This window comes from Suncus etruscus, chromosome 18 (genome assembly GCF_024139225.1).
Source record: "Suncus etruscus isolate mSunEtr1 chromosome 18, mSunEtr1.pri.cur, whole genome shotgun sequence".
Classification (NCBI taxonomy): domain Eukaryota; kingdom Metazoa; phylum Chordata; class Mammalia; order Eulipotyphla; family Soricidae; genus Suncus; species Suncus etruscus.
This window is the reverse complement of record NC_064865.1, coordinates 17,139,865-17,161,025: the sequence shown is the minus strand read 5'-3', so window position 1 is coordinate 17,161,025 and position 21,161 is coordinate 17,139,865. Positions and strand designations below refer to the sequence as shown.

General features: G+C 49.3%; 1 protein-coding gene across 4 annotated transcripts in view; it reads right to left on the bottom strand.

Annotated features, from left to right (window-relative positions):
* Positions 1–21,161, bottom strand: part of TCP1 (t-complex 1) — a 130,514-nt gene that overhangs the window by 31,126 nt on the left and 78,227 nt on the right. The gene's annotated exons all lie outside the window — the stretch shown is intronic.

Genomic DNA, 21,161 nt, shown 5'->3' with positions numbered 1-21,161 from the left:
GGCTGGCAGATGAGGGGCCAGCCTGAGAAAGGGCATTTGTGGGTGGGTGTCCATGAACACTCAGGATCGGACCTGCATGGGTTCAATTTAATTCTCCTAGGCCATGCTATGCCTGGCAATGGGGCATCTCCTGGCAACCAGGGATGGGATGGATGGGGAATCATGAAGTGACACTGGGCTGGGCTCTCATCACTGCTCCAGGGCCCCTCACCACCATCAGGGGTTCTGTCCCCGCAGGTACTCACCCAGCGAGGGGTTTCTGAATCCTGGAAGACCTTTCATGGGGCCTGTCCATGGTGTTTGGTCCGAGCTGAGCTCGCTTCTCCTTTCTGATACTCAAGCCTTCACTGAGACATTTGGGAGGGAGGGACCCCCTCCATTGGACATACATATCCTGGTGTGGGAGAGCAGGGCCAGTGGGCCCAAGGGCAAGGAAAGCAATACCTGAGTCCCACACCCTCACCTATCCCCTGAATTGGTGCCTCTCACTTGGGGTTCCCATGCTCCAGGGCTCTTCCATCCCCACCACCTACAGTCACTGTCCAGCCCAGCCTGGTCCCTCATCTAGGTCTTGCAGAGTTGACATGTCACTAGAAGCACTGTCCACTTCAAGTTCCACCTTGTTTTCTTTTAGGCCCTCCCCACAGTGCTCTCTCCAGATGGAATAGGGTCTGATTGGGCTGGTGGTGGTAGGAACAGAAACCACCCATCCTTGGCAGTGACAGGACCCAGCCCTGGCACTTGGTCTCTCTCCCTGGGGTGGGCCAGGGCCAGCTGCTTCTAGGCAGTGTAGCTCTGTCCCTGAGCCTGCCTCGACTCTGGGATGATGCTCTTGGCTTCTGCTAGTCGGTGGTAAAGGGCCAGGAGCAGGTAGGCGAGAGCGGATGTCTGTGTAGGCCTGGGTTCAACCCCAATCCAACCCCAAAATGTGGTTCCCAGCACTGCTTTTATCTCCCAAGACCAGCATAAGTTAATCCTGAGCACCAGGGAGCCAGGAATTGCCCAAGCAAACTTTGGGCCCCTCCCCACAAATAATCATTTGAGGCCCAGAGAGCTGGCCTCTGTTCTATACTGGAGAGTCAGCTTTGAGCCATGTGGGCCTCTAAGCACTGTTGGGGGTTTACCCCTGAGCACACAGACCCACTTCTGCTCCCCTATTATGTGGCCATAGAAACTCCTGGGCCCTGTGGAGGGACCATATGGATGTTGTCAGATGGAACTGTTCACCAAGTGGCGGGAAGCAGGGGACAAGGTCAGAGTCATTCAAGCATTGCCAAGATGGTCCCCAAAAGCAGTGCCAGAGCTTGATGGCTCAGTGCTCAGAGATCACTCCTTGGTGGAGCTCAGGAGACTCTAAAGGGTCCAGGGATCAGACCTGTGATGACTTTGCAAAACAAGTGACTTAGCACAATGTGGAAGTGAAGCACCGTGGGGTGGGGGAGGTTTCCCAGGTCTTGTGACCCTCCTGGCTCTAAGAACCCCCAAGGCTGAGAAAGATTTCCATGCTCTGAGCCCAAGTGACCACCAGGTGGCGCCCAAAGCCAGCCACAGCTGCCGGCTCCTGGCGCCGCCTGCTGTGCCGGGACTCCCACTGCGCTGGAGGCCTGAGAGGAGAGTGCAGAGGGGCCTAGGGTGTACTGGGCTTGGGGTACCAGAAGGTGTACCAGAAGGCCAGGGAGATAGGCTCAGAGGGAGATTTCGGACCCACCCCATGAACCATCTGGCCAGGGATCCCAAGCAGTTGTGTTATAGGGTGGAACTGGTACATGTGAGTGGTTCAGAAATCAAACCTGAGGCCTTGCATTTGGGTCCTGACACTGAGTTATATCCTTGATGGACTGAACTGTGCACTCAACCGGAAGAAGCTAAACTGGGCACTGCTTCCCAGAGAGATAGCACATGGGCCAGAGAGATAACACAGTGGTAGGGCACTTGTCTTGCATGCAGCCTACCCAGGAGGGACCCGGTTCAATTCCCAGCATCCCATATGGTCCCGAAGCCAGCCAGGGGCGATTTCTGAGTGTAGAGCCGGGAGTAACCCCTGAGCGCCGCTGGGTGTGGCCCAGGAACCAATCGATCAAACAACAAATAAATAAAGTTTAAAAATAAACTGGGCACTTCATGTCCTCTAAGGCTGTGCAGACATGAGCACCTCAATCCTGAAAGCAGCTCTTACAATGACTGGACTATGGAAGCCTCGAGAGCCTGTGGATGGATGAGAGGACAAAGGAAGAGGCAATAGGTTCACACAGCCCCACTGAAGAAAAGGGGTGTGTGGACACAAGGGGAAGGCGCTTATCTTGTGTGCAGTTGGCCCCTTTTTGAGTCACTGCATTACCCCCGGCTCCCCTCCTGCTGCATTTGGCCCTGCTCCTCTCTGGGTGCACCCAGCTGTGTCCCCGGGCTTTTTGTGTGCCTGCCACAAATCTGGCTTCTCTGGGATGGTCCCAGAATAGTCCCAGAGTCACAGGTCCCAAGTGTCGAAAACATCACCTCCAGGTGCTGGACCTACAAGCCAGGACCAAGGCCTGAGTACATGCATGGGATGGGTGATCCTGATGGAGGAGACCACAGGAATCTTTAAAATGGGATTTGGGGGTCTGGGGAGAACAAGGGGGGGAAGGTGCTTGTTCTGCATGCATCCTACCCCGGCTCTATCCCTGGCACTGCATATGGTTCCCTAAGCACCACCAAGAGTTAGCCCCAAGTTTACTGGGTATGCTCCCCCAGGCCATAATGTAAAGCGTAGGGGCTTGGGGGATGGAGAGCTAGGACAGTGGGTAAAGCACTTGCCTTGCACATGGCTGACGGGTTCAATCTCTGGCATTTCTTGGGATCCCCTAAAATCACTCCAGGAATAATCCAAACACTGAGTCCCAGGAAGTCTCGCCCCCTGCTCACACGCATCAGTCTTACGGCCGCCCTCTGGTGGTATCAGATGGTAAAGCCGCCAGGTTCTTGCTAGGCTCATGTGGAACCAGACCCAGGTCCTCATTGCTTCTTTTTCTTCCTTCCTTCCTTCCTTCCTTCCTTCCTTCCTTCCTTCCTTCCTTCCTTCCTTCCTTCCTTCCTTCCTTCCTTCCTTCCTTCCTTCCTTCCTTCCTTCCTTCCTTCCTTCCTTCCTTCCTTCCTTCCTTCCTTCCTTCCTTCCTTCCTTCTTCCTTCCTTCCTTCCTTCCTTCCTTCCTTCCTTCCTTCCTTCCTTCCTTCCTTCCTTCCTTCCTTCCTTCCTTCCTTCCTTCCTTCCTTCCTTCCTTCCTTCCTTCCTTCCTTCCTTCTTCCTTTCTTCCTTCCTTCCTTCCTTCCTTTCTTCCTTCCTTCTTCCTTTCTTCCTTCCTTCCTTCTTCCTTCCTTCCTTCCTTCTTCCTTTCTTCCTTCCTTCCTTCCTTCCTTTCTTCTTCCTTCCTTCCTTTCTTCTCTTTCTTCCTTTTCTTCCTTCCTTCCTTCTCTTCCTTCCTTCCTTCTTTCCTTCCTTCCTTCCTTTTTCTTCCTTCCTTCCTTCCTTCCTTCCTTCCTTCCTTCCTTCCTTCCTTCCTTCCTTCCTTCCTTCCTTCCTTTCTTTCTTTCTTTCTTTCTTTCTTTCTTTCTTTCTTTCTTTCTTTCTTTCTTTCTTTCTTTCTTCTTCCTTCCTTCCTTCCTTCCTTCCTTCCTTCCTTCCTTCCTTTCAATTGCTTTATTTAAGCACCATAGTTACAAAAATGTTAATAGTTGGGTTTCAGTCATTGAACCTCATTGCTTCTAAGGCAGATCCATAGAGCCCTGAGCCTTCACTTGGGGCCCAGGCCAGGGAGACAGTCTCCTCCTGGCTATAACAGAACTGGGGTCCCGCCCTGCCTTGGAGGGCTTCCTGCCTCTATTTCTGCAAGCTCTGGGCACAGTCCTTTGTTTTTGTCTCAGCTACCAGCTCCCCCAAGTGCACAGGGGTGAGTCCTGCCTGGGGGCAGTGGTGGTGATGGAGAGGAGGGGACCAGCAGAATCAGGACTCACCATGCTCAGGGACAGGGACCCCTGCGGCCCCCCCCCACCTGGATGGAGCTGGGTCTGTGGCACAGTTTTAGCAGCCACAGTTGTTCTTGGCATCCTGACTTGGCCTGGATTCTCTGTCCGCCCAGAGACCCGGGAACCAGGAAGGGTCTTTTAATAACTCTCTCCTCAAATTAGCTCAAGACTATTTCTGTCTGGCCAAGTAGGAGCCCCATGGGGCAGGTCCCCAGAGTGAGCCTCTTTAGGGGACCAGCATCCATCCTGAGGTTTCTTCTCTGCAGTCTGTGGCCAAGTGCTCCAGGCTCTTGAGGTCGATGGGGCTCCAGTAGCTCTAGCTGGGAGGACGGGGATTTGGGGGGGATGATCTCTGGGCTTGTCTCTGTCCTGTGCAACCCTTGTAGAAAGAATATCTGTCAACAGCCCAAGAACTCCTCAGGAGTAATACTACAGCACTGCCTGCACATTCCAGTGTGTGGATGGCAGCACTTAGCTTGGAAGAAAAGTCTTCCTGGGGACAGCACCCCAGAGGCTCTCAGATGGACCATGGTAATTCAGACACAACTTGTTTTTTGGTTTTTGGTTTTTGGGTCACACCCAGCAGCGCTCAGAGGTTTACTTCTGGCTCTGCGTTCAGAAGTCATTCCTGGCAGGCTCAGGGGGAGCATATGGGATGCTGGGGATCAAATCCAGTCTGTTCCAGGTGGGCCACGTGCAAGGCAAATATCTTACCACTGTGCTATCTCTCTGGCCCACACAACTGGCCATGCTCAGAGCTTATTCATGGCTCAGTGCTCAGAGATCACTCCTGGTGGAGCTCAGAAGACCCTAAAGTGTATCAGGATCAAGCCTGTGTTGACTATGTGCAAGGCAAGTAAGTGACTTAACCCCTGTACTTTCACTCTGGCTTCTGATCAAGCAAAAGTACCACACTAGGTCTTTCAAGATAGTAGATTTTTTGGGGCCGGAGAGAGAGCATGGAGGTAAGGCATTTACCGTGCATGCAGAAGGTCAATGGTTCGAATCCCAGTATCCCATATGCCCCCCGAACCTGCCAGGAGCGATTTCTGAGCGTAGATCCAAGAGTAACCCCTGAGCGCTTTCAGGTGTGACCCAAAAAACCAAAACAAAACAAAGAAAAAGATAGTAGATTTTTTTGCGGGGGAGGCCAAATCTGGCGACGCTCAGTGATTACCTAGAAATTACTCCTGGCAGGCTTGGGAGACCATATGGGATGTTGGGTATCAAATCAGTGTGGGCTGTGTGTAAGGCAAATCGTCCTCCCCTCTGTGCTATTGTGCTGTCCCTCAAGATGGTAGATTTTAGGTCTTGTGTATTTGGGTATGGCTCGGGAGTTACGTGCCACCATATTCCTGGCTCCTCCTGGAGCTCTGTGCTGGGGGGATCAGGTGGGTTCCAGGAAGGGAACCTGAGTCTCTTGCAATGCAAAGCCCTTGGGGCTGCCTTCAGTCCTGGTAAATATATTTTGACACAAATGATGACAGAAAGAGTCAATGTTCTCTCCAAGTTGTATGTCAGAGTATGTGAGAGTCTACACAGGGGTCCTCAAAGTTTTTAAACAGGGGGCCAGTTCACTGTCCTCAGACCATTGGAGGGTCTGACTATAGTAAAAACAAAACTTATGAACGAATTCTTTTTTTTTTAATTTTTGATTTTTGAATTTTGATTATGAGAACAATGATGCAAAGAGGAGAAGGTAAAGTTCCAGTGGAAGGACAATCGCCCATAAACAGAGTTCTCAAAAGAAATCCCCTTGCTGACGCCTAAATATTGAACTTACAGTCAAAGAACATTAAGAAAAAATAGGCAGAACCCATGTACAATTACTTTGTCCACAAGTCCCCTGATTATAGTACATTATAACATTTCTTAGCAGTACACAAAGCAATCTAAAGGCATGAGATTTATGTGACTCCTTAAACATTGAAGGCATAGTATTTTCTTTGTATTTTCATGCACATTAGTTTAAGTTAACATCAAAAGTTTAAGGTTTTTTTTTAAGGGTTAGAGTCAAAAGAACACAGCAAAAATGGTGTTAGAGTGGCAAATATTGTTTGCATAGGCCCACCAAAATATGGGGGACATGGAAAGGAAAAGCCTTGGTCTAAATACAAGGAGACCCTACCCCTGAAGTTTCTGGTATAAGACCAATTCTAGGCTCCAGGCAAACTAGTTTATTCAATCCAAGTCATTGTCTGTAGTGCCAATACAGTTTTATTTTTCAAGCAGTTTTTATTGTTGGCATCAGGTTTCTGTATTAAAGATCCTGGAATCTGCACATCCTACATTGAAGTCAGGCTGGTGTGGAGTATCCTCTAGTTTCACCTCACAATTAAGGGGCAATACAGAAAGCCCTGTCCCGTAAGCAGGTTATTGTTGTTGTTAAGCCTTCTCAGTGTTAAGGGAAGTCTCTTTTGAGTAGGTTGATGTCAGAGCAGTGGTAGGGTCTTCCCTGGTAGAGGATTGCCTCCAGGTGATGATGAACGAATTCTTATGCACACTGCATATATCTTATTTTGCAATGAAGAAACAAAACAGATACAAATACAATATGTGGCCCGCGGGCCATAGTTTGAGGACCACTGGTCTAGAACCTGTTGGCCCTTATAAACTGATGTCAAAAGTCAGCAAAAGGGGAGCTGGAATTGTGGCGCAGCAGTAGGGCCTTTGCCTTGCATGCAGCTGACCTAGAATGGACTGCGGTTCAATCCCCGGCATCCCATATGGTCCCCAAGCCAGGAGCGATTTCTGAGCACAAAGCCTGGAGTAACCCCTGAGTGTCACAGGGTGTGGCCCAAAAACAAAAAACAAACAAACAAAAAAGAGTCAGGAGGCACATTGTGGGGTGAGGCCTGTCTTTTACCTACCAGCTCACTGGTGGAGTGGGGATGGGGGTGTCCAAGATTGGAGGATCACAATGGTCCATCCTGTCAGCCATTGTATCCAACTTAATCTGGATGGATCTGCATGTGGCGGCTCCATCAATAGAGCACCTGCCATAAGAAATTTCCAGAGCATTCCAAGCTGGAAATCTGGCTGACTCGTGATCCAGAGCTCTGGGAGGTTCATGTGGGCAGGGATAGAAGAGAATCAGGTAGGACCCCCCTGGACCAAGGGGATTAAGGCAGTGTTTGTTATTCCGGCTCCAGACGTCCACAGGATACAAGCAAACCCCACTCAGATCCCCATGCTGGGTTGGGGTGAGGGGTGAAGAGTGGTGGGTATATTTTCTCTGCATTTTTTCACTGCATTTTTCTCTAGGTGGCTTGCTGGGGCTCCATAGGCAACACAGGCCTGCTGTGGACTGTGGGAAGGCATCATCAAATGTATGCCCAGAGCTACTCCATTCCCTCTACCGATAGATGGATGTGGGATTCCCCCCAATTCTGTCCTTATGAGCAACATTGTGTCCCAGGGGAGTGGGGATGCTCTTTCATGATTGCTGGGGTTGAATTTTGTGCCCCCAATCTATAAAGTCCCAATCCCCAAGAATCTGACATGGTCAGGGGTCTTTAATATGGTGACTCATTTTTTTTAGGAGGAAGTTTGGGGTGGTGCTCAGGGATCACTCCTGGCTGTGCTCAGAGGACCATAGGTAGTTCTGGGGAATTGAACTCAGGTTGACTGTGGGTGGAATGGGGGCCGTGGGCAGGAGGGGAAGCCTACTGCAACATCTCTTCAGCCCAAAGAGGCAACTTGTTTAACAGGAGGACACGGGGTCTGAATCCCATGTGAGTGGTTGTTAGGTGAGGTGACCAGGCACAGCCACATAGGTTGAGTCAGGCAGCTGGTTTGGAGCCTGGAGAGGAAGGAGAATGTCCATATACCATCTCCAGAGCCCCGCCCTTCCAATTGCCTGTCCCCAGTGTCCTCTATGATTGAGTGACCCCAGCAAACACACTGATACAGAGCAGAAGGTGGGAGAGAAACCCCACCTGGTTCAGGGAGGAGGGCTGGCTCAAAGGGACAGAGTACCCACATGGTGGAGCCACAGGGTCCCCCAGCACCTCTAGGAGGGACATCTGAGCAATGGTCTCGAAGTAGCTCCTGAGCACTGCCAGATATGGCCTCCCTCCCCAAACAAAACATGTGCCAAACACACACACACACACACACACACACACACACACACACACACACACACACACAGAAGGGGCTGGAGCAATAGTATAGTGGGTAGGGCATTTGCCTTGCATACGGCCAACTCGGGTTGATCCAAGGCATCCCATAGGGTCCCTGAGCACCATCAGGAGTGATTCCTGAGCACCATCGAATGTGACCCAAGAATGGAATCAAAAACAAAACAAACAAAAAAAGACCAAAAAGAAAAATTGTCCACCTTTGGCTCCAGATTCTAGGGGAGAGAACAAAGAAGGGAAAAAGATCAAGGGTGATAAAAAGAGACAAACAGTAAATAATGGGGGGGGGGAGGGATCATGGGGATCCGAACACATGAGTGGCAGGGAGGGGATACCTAGCTAAATATCCAAACCACAATCAATGATGCTGAAAACCAGAGCTCCAACCTTCAGCAGCTGTGATTAAATATGGTGCCTGTCAAGGCAGAGGGCTGGGGAAGGGGGAGGGGGAATGTGGGGAACTTGGAAAAGGGAGAAGGCTCTGTAGGGGGAGAAGACAATGCTGGAATATAGCATATCCAAACCCAACTAGGAATAACTTTGTAAATCCTGGTGTTTTCATTAAAAATTTTTTTTGAGAAAAGTTATTGCAATTTACGGCAAAAGTTCCTGGCGTGCAGCAGGAGGCAGGTCGGGCCAGACAGCAGGTCCTGGCAGCTTTCCCAGAAGACCAGGCTCCTGGTCCTCCTTGGGGAGTCTGGCCAGGGATGGGGATCAGTTGTGAGGACAAAGTGTGCCTGGGGGGGGGCTTGGAACCCTGGAAGGAGATGCAATTGGGAGAATGTATGGCTAAGGCGGGAGAGGGGAAGAAGGGCACATAGGACCTCCATCTGGGTGCCATGGGGCACGGGAAAACGCCTCTGCAGAGTGAGCTGCAAGGTTGAGGGGAACCTAGGGCCCTTTGGGGGAGCATGGGCAGTGGGTCTGCTCAGGACCCAGAATGCAGAGGAGACACATGGTTCTCCAGGGGTGATCTTGGAAAATATGAGGGGCTACTGGGTGTTCATTCCCACCCCCCATAACTTCATGGGAATCCTGAGGGTGTCTCTATCCAGCATATAGGTCATCGAAGTTTTCAACTCTGGCGTCTAAAAGATATTCTATTAGGACTTGAGCATTAGTACAGTGATAGGGCATTTGCCTTTGATTCCCAACATCCCCTATGGTCTTCCAAACCTGCCAGGGTCAATTTCTGAGTGCAGAGCCAGAAGTAACCCCTGAGCACCATCTGGTGTGGTGTAGCCCAAAAAACAAAACAAAAACAAAAAAAACAACAACAAAAAAGATATTCTGTTATCTTACAGTAATTCCATATGGATTTCTTTTTTTTTTCTTTTTTTCTTTTTTTTGGTTTTTGGGTCACACCCAGCAGTGCTCAGGGGTTACTCCTGGCTGTCTGCTCAGAAATAGCTCCTGGCAGGCACGGGGGGACCATATGGGACACCGGGGTTTGAACCAACCACCTTTGGTCCTGGATCGGCTGCTTGCAAGGCAAACGCCGCTGTGCTGTCTCTCCGGGCCCCCATATGGATTTCTTATTGTAATTATTATCCTTCCCTATCCTAAATAGAACTTTATAAAAATTCTATGTTATTTTTTCCTAGAGTTTCCACTAAATGTGCAAAAGCTACAAATGTAAGATTAAGTAACAGCAAAGAGAATGAAGAAAATGTAAGTAGAAAAATAGGAGTGGGCCTATAAAAATACAGTGCTTTATCCTCAGATAGGAAATCTTGGTCTTAGAACAGAAAATACAGTATTATAGATCCTGCGTATGTATCTGCATTAAGTAAAAGGTTGCAATAAAATTTTTGGAATGTTAAAAATAACTGATCAAGGGCCGGAGCAATAGCACAGTGGGGAGGGCATTTGGTTTGCACATGGCTGACCCAGGATAGATCCCTAGCATCCCATATGGTCGGTCCCCCAAGCCTTCCAGGAGTGATTTCTGAGTACAGAGCTAAGAGTAACCTCAGCTCTGCTGGGTGGGCCCAGAAAAAGTGATCTATATAAATGAGATTTTAGCATTGAAAATCTGTTCAATCCCTTAGCAAGCTCCAAGAAAACATAACCTTTTTTCCATTTAAAATTTTCTTCTTCTTCTTCTTCTTCTTCTTCTTCTTCTTCTTCTTCTTCTTCTTCTTCTTCTTCTTCTTCTTCTTCTTCTTCTTCTTTTTCTTCTTCTTCTCTCTTTTCTTCTTCATCTTCTTCTGCTTCTTCTCCTCCTCCTCCTCCTTCTTCTCCTCCTCCTCCTTCTTCCTCCTTTTTTTTTTTTTTTTTTGCTGTTTGCATTTCTATTTATTTAATTTTAATTTAATTTAAAATTTTTGGGGGGTTTGGGCCACATCCAGTGCTGCTCAGGAGTTACTCCTGACTGTACTCAGAAATTGCTTCTGGCTAGGGGGACCATATGGAATGTCAGGAATCAAACTTGTCTCTGTCTTGGGCCAGCTGCATGCAAACACCCTGCCACTGTACTGTCGCTCTGGCCCATGTTTTTTGGGGGTGTGCTTGGGAATTTTATTTTTTTATTATTTTTTTAAATAATATATTTATTTAACATAACCTTCTTATTTATTTATTTTTGGTTTTTGGGTCACACCTGGAAGTGCTCAGGGGTTACTCTTGGCTCCATACTCAGAAATCAATCCTGGCAGGCACAGGGGACCATATGGGATGCGGGGATTCGAACCAATGACCTTCTGCATGAAAGGCAAATGCCTTACCACCATGCTATCTCTCCGGACCCTAACATAACCATCTTTTTTTTTTTTTTTTTGGTTTTTGGGCCACACCCGGTGACGCTCAGGGGTTACTCCTGGCTATATGCGCTCAGAAGTCGCTCCTGGCTTGGGGGACCATATGGGACGCCGGGGGATCGAACCGCGGTCCGTCTCCTAGGCTAGCGCAGGTAAGGCAGGCACCCTACCTCCAGCGCCACCGCCCGGCCCCAACATAACCATCTTAATCTAGCAGAGGGAAACCATAGGTACCATGAGTGAGGAATGTACTCAAGACCAAGTCCTGAGCAATTTTTCCTGGTTAAAGACCAGGACCAGAAGCTCTTTTACCATGGAAATCCTCTTCAACAAGTGGACCTGGAAAAACTGATCAGCCAAATGCAAATAAATAAATAAAAGGCACTCAGACTTCAGACCTCCTTCTATGCCATGCACCAAAGTCAAATCAAAATGGATTAAATCCTTGATATCAAATCTGATTTATATGGTACAAGGAGGGAAACATAGGCAGAATTCTCCAAAACATAGAAGCCAAAGGCATCTTCAAGGATGAAACATTACTGAGCTAGCAAGTGGAAGCAAAGATAAACAAGTAGGACTACTTGAAATTAAGAAAGGAAACAGTGACCAGGGTAGAAAAACTTGTATGGGATGGGAAAAATTATTTACCCACCATTTATCTGATAAGGGCTTAAAATGAAAATTATAAAGCACTGGTAGAACTTCATTAGAAAATAAACCACCCAGGCCCGGAGAGATAGCACAGCGGCGTTTGCCTTGCAAGCAGCCGATCCAGGACAAAAGGTGGTTGGTTCGAATCCCGGTGTCCCATATGGTCCCCTGTGCCTGCCAGGAGTAACCCCTGAGCACCGCGGGGTGTGGCCCCAAAACAAAAACAAAACAAAACAAAATCTGGGGCTGGAGAGATAGCATGGAGGTAGGGCGTTTGCCTTTCATGCAAGAGGTCATCGGTTCGAATCCCAGCGTCCCATATGGTCCCCCGTGCCTGCCAGGAGCAATTTCTGAGCATGGAGCCAGGAGTAACCCCTGAGCACTGCCGGGTGTGACCCAAAAACCACAAAAGAAAGAAAAAAAAAAAAAAAAAAAAAAAAAAAAAAAAGAAAATAAACCACCCAGGGGCCGGGCGGTGGCGCTGGAGGTAAGGTGCCTGCCTTACCTGCGCTAGCCTAGGACGGACCGCGGTTCGATCCCCCGGCGTCCCATATGGTCCCCCAAGAAGCCAGGAGCAACTTCTGAGCGCATAGCCAGGAGTAACCCCTGAGCGTCACAGGGTGTGGCCCAAAAACCAAAAAAAAAAAAAAAAAAAGAAAAAAAAAAAGAAAATAAACCACCCAACCCCATTAAAATGGGGAGAAGAGGGCCTGAGAGATAGCATGGAGGTAGGGCATTTGCCTTGCATGCAGAAGAACGGTGGTTCGAATCCCGGCATCCCATATGGTCCCCGAGCCTGCCAAGAGCAATTTCTGAGCGTAGAGCCAGATGCAAACATGAGCGCTGCTGTATGTGACCCTAAAACCAAAAAAAAAAAAAAATGGGGAGAAGAGATGAACAGACACTTCCTCAAAGAAGAAATACAGATGGCCAAAGGCACATGAAAAAATTTCCACATCAGGGGCCGGAGAGATAGCATGGAGGTAGGGAGTTTGCCTTTTATGCAGGAGGTCATCGGTTCGAATCCCAGCGTCCCATATGGTCCCCCGTGCCTGCCAGGAGCAATTTCTGAGCCTGGAGCCAGGAATAACCCCTGAGCACTGCCGGGTGTGACCAAAAAACCAAAAAAAAAAAAAAAATTTCCATATCACTAATCTTCAAGGAGATGCAAATCAAAACAACAATGAGATATCTCACACCCATAGAGACTGGCACACATCACAAAGAACAAGAACAGCCAGTCTGGTGCAGATCCCACGCCTGGTGGGAATGCCATCTAGTTCAGCCTTTCTGGAAAACTATGGGCATTCCTATGAAATTTAGAAATTGAATTTCCGTTTGACACAGCAACATCACTTCTTGGAATATACTTCACGGACCCCAAAATCAAGATGGAGAAAAGACATTTGCACCCCTATGTTCCTTGTAAAACTATCTACAATAGTCAAAATCTGGAAACAACACAAGGATCCAAAAAATGATGAGAAGATAAAGAAGCTGTGTACATACACAATGGACTATTGCTTAGTCATAAGAAAAGATAAAAGTCATGCAATTTGTTTAATGGCGTGTCATGCTACTTGAAGTTGGTCAGAGGGAGAGAGATGGACATAGATAATCTCTTAGACAAGAACTATGAAGAAACATAATGGTGGAATAATGAATCCCCAGAGACAATGGAAACAAAGAACACGAGGACTGATATTTAGCTGGAAACAAGCCACTTGGGGGGCTGGGTGATAGGACAAGGAGGGGCAACATCTATGGAGGAGTGAAGCTATGAGTCGGGAGGAGGAAATGCTGAATGGTGGGAAAGTGTCATGTAGACCATATGCATATATTTGTATATGTATGTATGCACACATATATAATACAAACATGCATATACACATATGTGTAAGTATGGTAGGCCATGTACTGTACCATGTACTGAAGGCAACATGCAAATAAATAAAAACATAAGTGCCTCTTGTAGAAGCAGACTGTGGGTGGGTGGCAAATGGGGGTGGGGGGAGGAAGTGGACACTTGCAAAGAGATTGGAACTGAAACGTTGTATGCCTGAAACCTCATTGTGAATAACTTGGTAGCTTCATGGTGACTCAAAAAAAATGAATAAATGAACTTTTTTTCTTTTTTTTTGGGCCACACCCGGCAGTGCTCAGGGGTTACTCCTGGCTGTCTGCTCAGAAATAGCTCCTGGCAGGCACGGGGGGACCATATGGGACACCGGGATTCGAACCAACCACCTTTGATCCTGGATCGGCTGCTTGCAAGGCAAACGCCGCTGTGCTATCTCTCCGGGCCCATAAATGAACTCTTTTAACACTTTTTACAAAACTGATTTTAAGGCTATATGAACTTCGTATAGTTGTTGCCTGTCCATGAAGCTCTGTATCCTTCCTTCAAATTTGACTAATAGTCTATCTGGGAATCACTCCTGGTTGGCTTGGGTACTACATGGGATGCCAAGGATCAAACTTGGGTGAGCCACAGGCAAGGCAAACCCGCTCCCTGCTTTGTTATCACTCAAGGCTGGACTCTTGTATGCCGCTAACCCAGGTTTAATTTCTGGCCTCATAGGTCTCCTGACAGATGTGATCCCTGGGCACAGAGTTAGTTGAAGGAGTCACATTGCTGGATGTGACCCAACTTCCTTTCAATAAATGCAAATAAAGAGAGGCTCCCAATTTGCGCTCTCTCTCTCTCTCTCTCTCTCTCTCTCTCTCTCTCTCTCTCTCTCTCTCTCTCTCTCTCTCTCTCTCTCTCTCTCTCTCTCAACAGGTAACCATGAACACTTTTCTTTTGAGTCGCCCTGGATGCTACTGGCAGTTGTCTTCAGGCTGGTGAGTGCAGAAAAGATCTGATGGCACCCTTGTGGCTATTTCATGTATTCTTGACCAGGAACACACTGGCTGCTCCCTCTGAGGTTTTCAGAGTGTGGGCAGGTGGGGGAAAAGCTAAGCACCCAGCAGCTGGAATGCATCTGTCTGTGGACGCCTGACAGTTGGCAGGTAAAGAACCCAGAGGCAGACACTGCTAAGGCGGCAGTGCGGAGTCCAGGAGCAGATTTAGAAGTTGGAGGGGAGCAAGCAGACGCCTCGGCCCAAGGCAAGGCTCCAAAAATCCCCTCTTGCACCACTGGACTCTTTCAAAGTGTTTAGACAAGGGCATGCTTGGAATTACAGTCTAGGTAAGGAATCTAAAGGGGGAGCATCTTCGGAGGCCACCGGCCAGGTTGGAGCTGCAACCAGTGGGGGAGGGATCGACCTAGACAGGGGAGTCCCACCGTTGGGATTCCTGGGCATCCAGCCTTGATTCCACCCTGCCAACCTTGCCCTGAGGCCATGTCCCCTTTACCCCCGAGGCACTCAATAAAGATGAGTGTTCCTTAACGAAGTGTCCTTTCTGGTTTGGGGGCCACACCCAGTGGCCTCTGGGGTTATTCCTGGCTCTGTGCTCAGAAATTACTCCTGACAGGCTTGGAGAACCATATGGGATGCCTGGATCTAACGTGGGTCAGCCTTGTGCAAAGCAAATGCCATCCAACTGTGCTATCACTCCACTAGAGAAATTTCTTTCCTGGCAGCTTCCAGATATGGTATGGGTACATGTAGGGGGTGGTAGTGTCTGGGATTTTCAGGGTTCAAGTTCCCACAGCTGAGCCTGAGCTGCAGTTGAGTTCACTCTAGGCTCCTGTTCCCAGAGGGTTCTGGCAGGCATCCTGGTTCAGGCAGGGCTTCTGGAAATGCTGTGTCCAGTGCCTGGGACCCCACCACAAGGCTTGTCTAGTCAGAGAAGAATGCATAAGGTGGAGGAGAAAATACTATTGTTCTCCTAGAGGCAAAAGGGTGGGGGAACGGGTGCAGGGTGAAGCAGGAGAAACTGTGCTCTGGGCTCTAAACTCCATGAAGACCTGGGGGTCAGGATCTGTTTGTGCAAAGCATGCAGTGAAGAACTGGGCTCTAAGCCACACACACACAGAGATCTGCCCAATTGCATCCATACCAAAGGCCCAGTCTCACCACGGCTCTCACTCATCTTCGCAGAGACCCCAGCACCAGACACTCCGAGAATGCCAGTTTTGTGGCTCACATCTTCAGGGACCCTGGAGGCCAGGATGGGCAGCTTACTCCCTGCACTCTGTACTTCTGGAAGCGCCTGCAGCCACAATCCAGAGCCAATTGCTGTCTGCATCAGTGGCCAACACCATAGACTCTTGAAAGAGGGCCAATGAGAGGAAAAACTCATGGACGTAACACCCTCAAAGTCTATCACACTAGGGCCCTTCGGAGGGAACTTTGAAACCGTTGCTGTCAGCATATGAATTCATCAGCCCAGTGCAAGAGATCCTTAAATTTTAATACTGATTTTATAATCATTTTATAATACATAATTTTAATACTGATTTCCCAGTAGGAACACACCAAATTAGATGGGAAATTTTCATAGAAGCCACACAAGCTCAACCAACAGAACCATAACAACAACAACAAAACTGTAACAAAACAACAAACAGTAACAAAAGGCTCAACTGGCAATATGTAGTTTACTAGAACTTCAGACAATGGCATAAGACCCCATATCAAGACAGCACAATTTTCACAAACTTATTTTTTGGTTTTTGGGTCACACCTGGCGGTGCTCAGGGGTTACTCCTGGCTGTCTGCTCAGAAATAGCTCCTGGCAGGCACGGGGGACCATGTGGGACACCGGGATTCGAACCAACCACCTTTGGTCCTGGATCGGCTGCTTGCAAGGCAAACGCTGCTGTGCTATCTCTCCGGGCCCCACAAATTTTCTTTTAATGAAGTTTCTTTTTGGTAATTCCATTACCATTTAGTTGTACCAAGTAATACTAATTGAATTGTTCCTACCTGCCAAGGAGCAGGTTTCAGAGATGTTGGAAAACTGATGACTAGGGTGGAGGGAATGTTACACTGGTGGTGGGATTGATGTTGGATTATTGAATGTCAGAAATAACTGTAATATGAACAACTCTTTACATCACAGTGTCTAAAAGAAAGAAATTTAAGAAAATTGGGTACTGGCAAAGATAATAGAAACAATGGGGGAATTCAGTTAGGACAGACAAGGGACCATATGACAATAATAGGGGATTGAAGGGAGCCGGAGAGTAAGGCATTTGCCTTTCATGCAGAAGGTCGGTGGTTCGAATCCCAGCACCCCATATGGTCCCTTGAGCCTGTCAGGGGTGATTTCTGAGCATAGAACCATGAGTAACCCCTGAGCACTGTCGGGTGTGACCCAAAAATACAAAAAAAAAAAAAAAAAAAAAGGAAAAGGAAGAAAAGGGGATGGAGACAGAGTGATAGCACAGCTGTAGGGCATTTACCTTGCACGCAGCCAACCCGGGATGGACCCAGGTTTGATCCCCAGCATCCCGTATGGTTCCCTGAGCCTGCCAGGAACGATGTCTGAGTGCAGAGGGAGGAGCTGAGCACTGCCTGGTGTGACCCCCAAGCAAACAAAATAATAGTAAGTGGTCCTCAGGGCCTGAGACTGTGGCTCACTGAGCACCTTCTTTGTAGACCAGAGGCTGCAAATATCCTCCCGGGCTCAGCCAATGTGATTCTTGGGTGGTGGCAGCAAAGGGCAAGGAGGGGCTGCCACAGGAAAGGGTGGGCAGGGACCCCTGAGGATGCTGGGTTGTACTTGTCCTGTGAGCTGTACTCACAGGGTTTTGGTTTTATTTTGTTCTGAATTTGGTTTTGGGGCCACACCCAGCAGTGTTGTAAGAAGTAGGGCGGGCAGACATCTGGCTTCCGGTTTCCTCCTTGATTCTGGAGACCAGCTCTTGCCAGGTATGGGGTTTGGGAAGGCCCCATACCAGAGCCTTTCTCCCTAGCCTGGGGAGTGCTGGGAGGCTTGGCAGGCCCCCAGCTGTCCTTGTCTTTTCCCCCTGACTCCATGCCTTCCCTGGGTGCCAGCTCAGATGGCCAGAAGTGGGTTCAGGTGGACTCTTAGTGGTCCTCAGGCTTCCCCCCTCCCTCCGTACTCCAGGGAGGAGGTGCATGGGGAGGAGGGCGGGCAGACATCTGGCTCCCGGTTTCCTCCTTGAGTCTGGAGACCAGCTCTTGCCAGGTATAGGGTTTTTCTCCCCTGGACTTCAGTCTTTCCCTGGGCACCCGTCTAGGTGGACTCTATAGGGGTCAACAGGCTTTCTCCCTATCTCTCCCTACACTAATGTGAATGTGCTCTGGGAGGAGGGCAGGCTGTTCTAGCACTGGTTTATGTTGGGACAGTCAGTGGAAATTTTTTCTCTTTGTTTTCAAATTGGTAGTATTGTGTGCATATATCCATAATATCCATCTTGTATTGGGACCTTGATACTGCCCTACAAAGCTCATTTCTAATATTTTACTGCCTCAGTCCCAACACTTACTTCCCCTTATCCTCCCATGTAGGTGCAGGTAATGACATGAAGCTCACTACATAGAGTGCTAAGTACAGTTAGAGAAATAACTACACTGAAAACTATCATAACAATGTGAATGAATGAGGGAAAAAGAAAGCCTGTCTCGAGTACAGGTGTGGGTGGGGTGGGGAGTAGGTAGATCTAGGAAATTGGTGGTGGGAATCCTGCACTGGTGAAGGGGGGTGTTGTTTACATGACTGTAATCATACAATTACAATTATATTTGTAATTACGATGTTTAAATGAAGATAATTAAAAAAAAAAAAGAAGTACTCCTGACTTCATGTTCAGGCTTCACTCCTGACTCTGCTTAGGGATTACTCCTAAATCTGTGCTTAAGAGTCACCCCTGGGGCCGGAGAGATAGCATGGAGGTAAGGCGTTTGCCTTTCATGCAGAAGGTCATCGGTTCGAATCCCAGCATCCCATATGGTCCCCATGCCTGCCAGGAGCGATTTCTGAGCATGGAGCCAGGAGTAACCCCTGAGCACTGCCGGGTGTGACCTAAAAACCACACACACACACACACACACACACACACACACACACACACACACACACACACACACACACAATAGAGTCACCCCTGGCTCTGTGCTCAGGGGATTATAGAGGGTGTTGTGTATGTAAATATTTTAGGGGATTATTATGTTACTGACCCTAACCTGATTGGTGATTGTGCCCTACCCTAGGGTGTGTGTGACCTGGCATTCTGCCCCCACCCTAGTGTAGTACCTGATTCTGCTTTCACCATTGGGTGGTATCTGATCCCACCATTGGGTGGTACCTGATTCTGGGGGATAAAAACAAGGGTCTGTGGAAGGTGAGAGGCTTTTTGCTGGAACTGAGGCTGAGTCTTTGGACTTCAGTCTTGTCCACCGAATAAAGCTAATATTTTCACAAACCTGACTGTCTGCGAGCTGTTTACCTGCTGTTTCACCTCAGAACCGTTGGCTAGACAGGGTGGCAGATGCGTGCTCCAAGCTGAAGGGGAAAGACCTCATCCTCCATCCCTCCATCAGTCAACCTCTTCAGGGGCTGACTTGCAACAGAGGGGACTGAACTGGGGTCAGGCGTGTGCAGGGCAAGCTCCTTAACTACTGTTCTGTTGACGAGGAGAAACAGTTCTCTGCTCCCCTAAAGCTGAGAAACAGAGGCCCCTGTTCTCCCTGCCCTGTTACCAAAAGCGGAGCAGATGGAGCTCCCAGAATCAGGCTGTTGTATCTGGACTAAGACATGCTCAAGACGACCCTGGGACAAGTTTCCTTGGTCCGAGAAATGGTTGGCAGAAATGAGCCCAGTTGGTCTTGAGCTGGTCCAGACCCTGCTTTGCAAAAGCACATGCTGGGAAATCTCTGCGCCCACAGTCTTCCTCTGCTGCCTGCAAACGCCCCACTGCTCCCTGACCCTAATACTCTAGAACTAGGAGTCTGCCTGTGGCAGCCCAGACTCTGGAGCAAGGAGACTGCTGGTTCCTCTGGAGAAACTGAGTCTCCCGTTTCCGGAGTCTCTTTGGTTGCTGGGAAGAATTTCAGTGACAATCTCTCTCCAGCTGCCCCAGATCCAAGCCTGTCTAGGACTGACCTAGTCAGCTCTGATGTCAGTTTTGGGGCCTGGAAGGCAGAGGGGGCTTTCTGAGGTCCTGTCAATCAAATGCCTGGTGGGTGAATCCTGGGCTTCCATGGCAAGGGTATTCCTCTAGAAAACTTTTCTTATTTTGGGGGGAAGGGATGAGGTGAGAGGAGGCCCCTCAGCACACTCAGGAGATCTGGGGGCCAGCCTGTTAGATGATCTAGTGCTAAGTCCCCCTACCCCACCCAGTCAGCACCATAAGGTCTCCCCCCTGTGGTCCTGAGTGGTGCATGTGTCACCAGATGGTCTCGGGCCTTCTGCATGCATCTCTGATCATTGAGCTCTGACCCTGCCCCCGTTTTTGTTTTTGGGGCTACACCCAGCAGCACTTAGGAGTTACTCCTTACTCTGCACTCAGAAATTACTCCTGGCAGGTTCAGATGATCACATGGAATGCCAAGAATCGAGTCCGGGTTGGCTGCATGCGAGGCAAATGCCTTCCCTGCTGTGCTATATCTCTGGTCCTCTCCCCTGGCCCATTTTTTTGGGGTCACTCTTGGCAGCGCTCAGGGGTTACTCCTGGTTCTATGCTCAGAAATCGCTCCTAGCAGGCTCAGGGGACCTTATGGAATGCCAGGATTAGAACCACCGACCTTCTGCATGAAAGGCAAACGCCTTACCTCCATTCTCTCTGGCCCCTCCCTGGTCCATTTTTAACTTCTTACGCAAAAACATTTGGGCTGGACCAAAGCAATAAGACAGTGGGAGAGGCACTAGGCTTGCACAAGGTTGACCCGGCTTCGATTTCTGGAATCCCAAATGCTCCCCCTGAGCTGTTTTAGGAGTGACCCCTGAGTATAGAGTCAGGAGTAAGCCCTGACTATAGGATGTGGCTTCCAAACCAGAAGCCAATTAAGAAATTTTGTGGGGGAGTGCACATAGCAATGCTCGGGGTTTACTTCTGGCTCTACACTCAGGAGTCACTCCTGGCAGTACTTAGGGGTACCCTATGGGGTGCTGGGGATGAAACCTGGGTCAGCCGTGTGCAAGGTCAGTGCCCTTCCTGCTGTGTCCTTGCCGGCCCCTTCAGTGAGACCATCTAGCTGCTGCCCCCCCCCCCCGCCCCAGATTTGCTCTTCCAGCCCATCTGTCTGTCCAACTCTTGCAACCTCCTTCCTCTCTCACCTAGTGCATCTCCCCAGCAGATCCCAAATGGGCAACTTGGCGTCCCCACCGGCGTCTCCATCGTCTCTGGGGACAGCCAAGCGGGGAGGCCCCGTCCATCCTGTTGACTTTAAGCAGGACGCGTTTTCCCTGCTGTGGGTCGTTCTGCTCGGGACTCCAGGCCCCCACAGGGACGAGGCCAAACATTTATAACATCACTGTGTCCCCGGACTCCTGTCAAGTGGCCAAGGAGCAGAGCGGACCCAGCGGCCTCCCGGGGCTCTCTCTCCACCCCTGGCCCCGTGTGTGTGCAGGTCTGGTCCCTGCCCATCAGGAGCCCAGTTCTTCGACCTAGCTTGTGTCAGGGGGTCCTGGCCTTCTCTCCCGCTTCTGCATTTCCTCCAGGAAGTGGAAGATCCTCAGGACAGCGAAATTG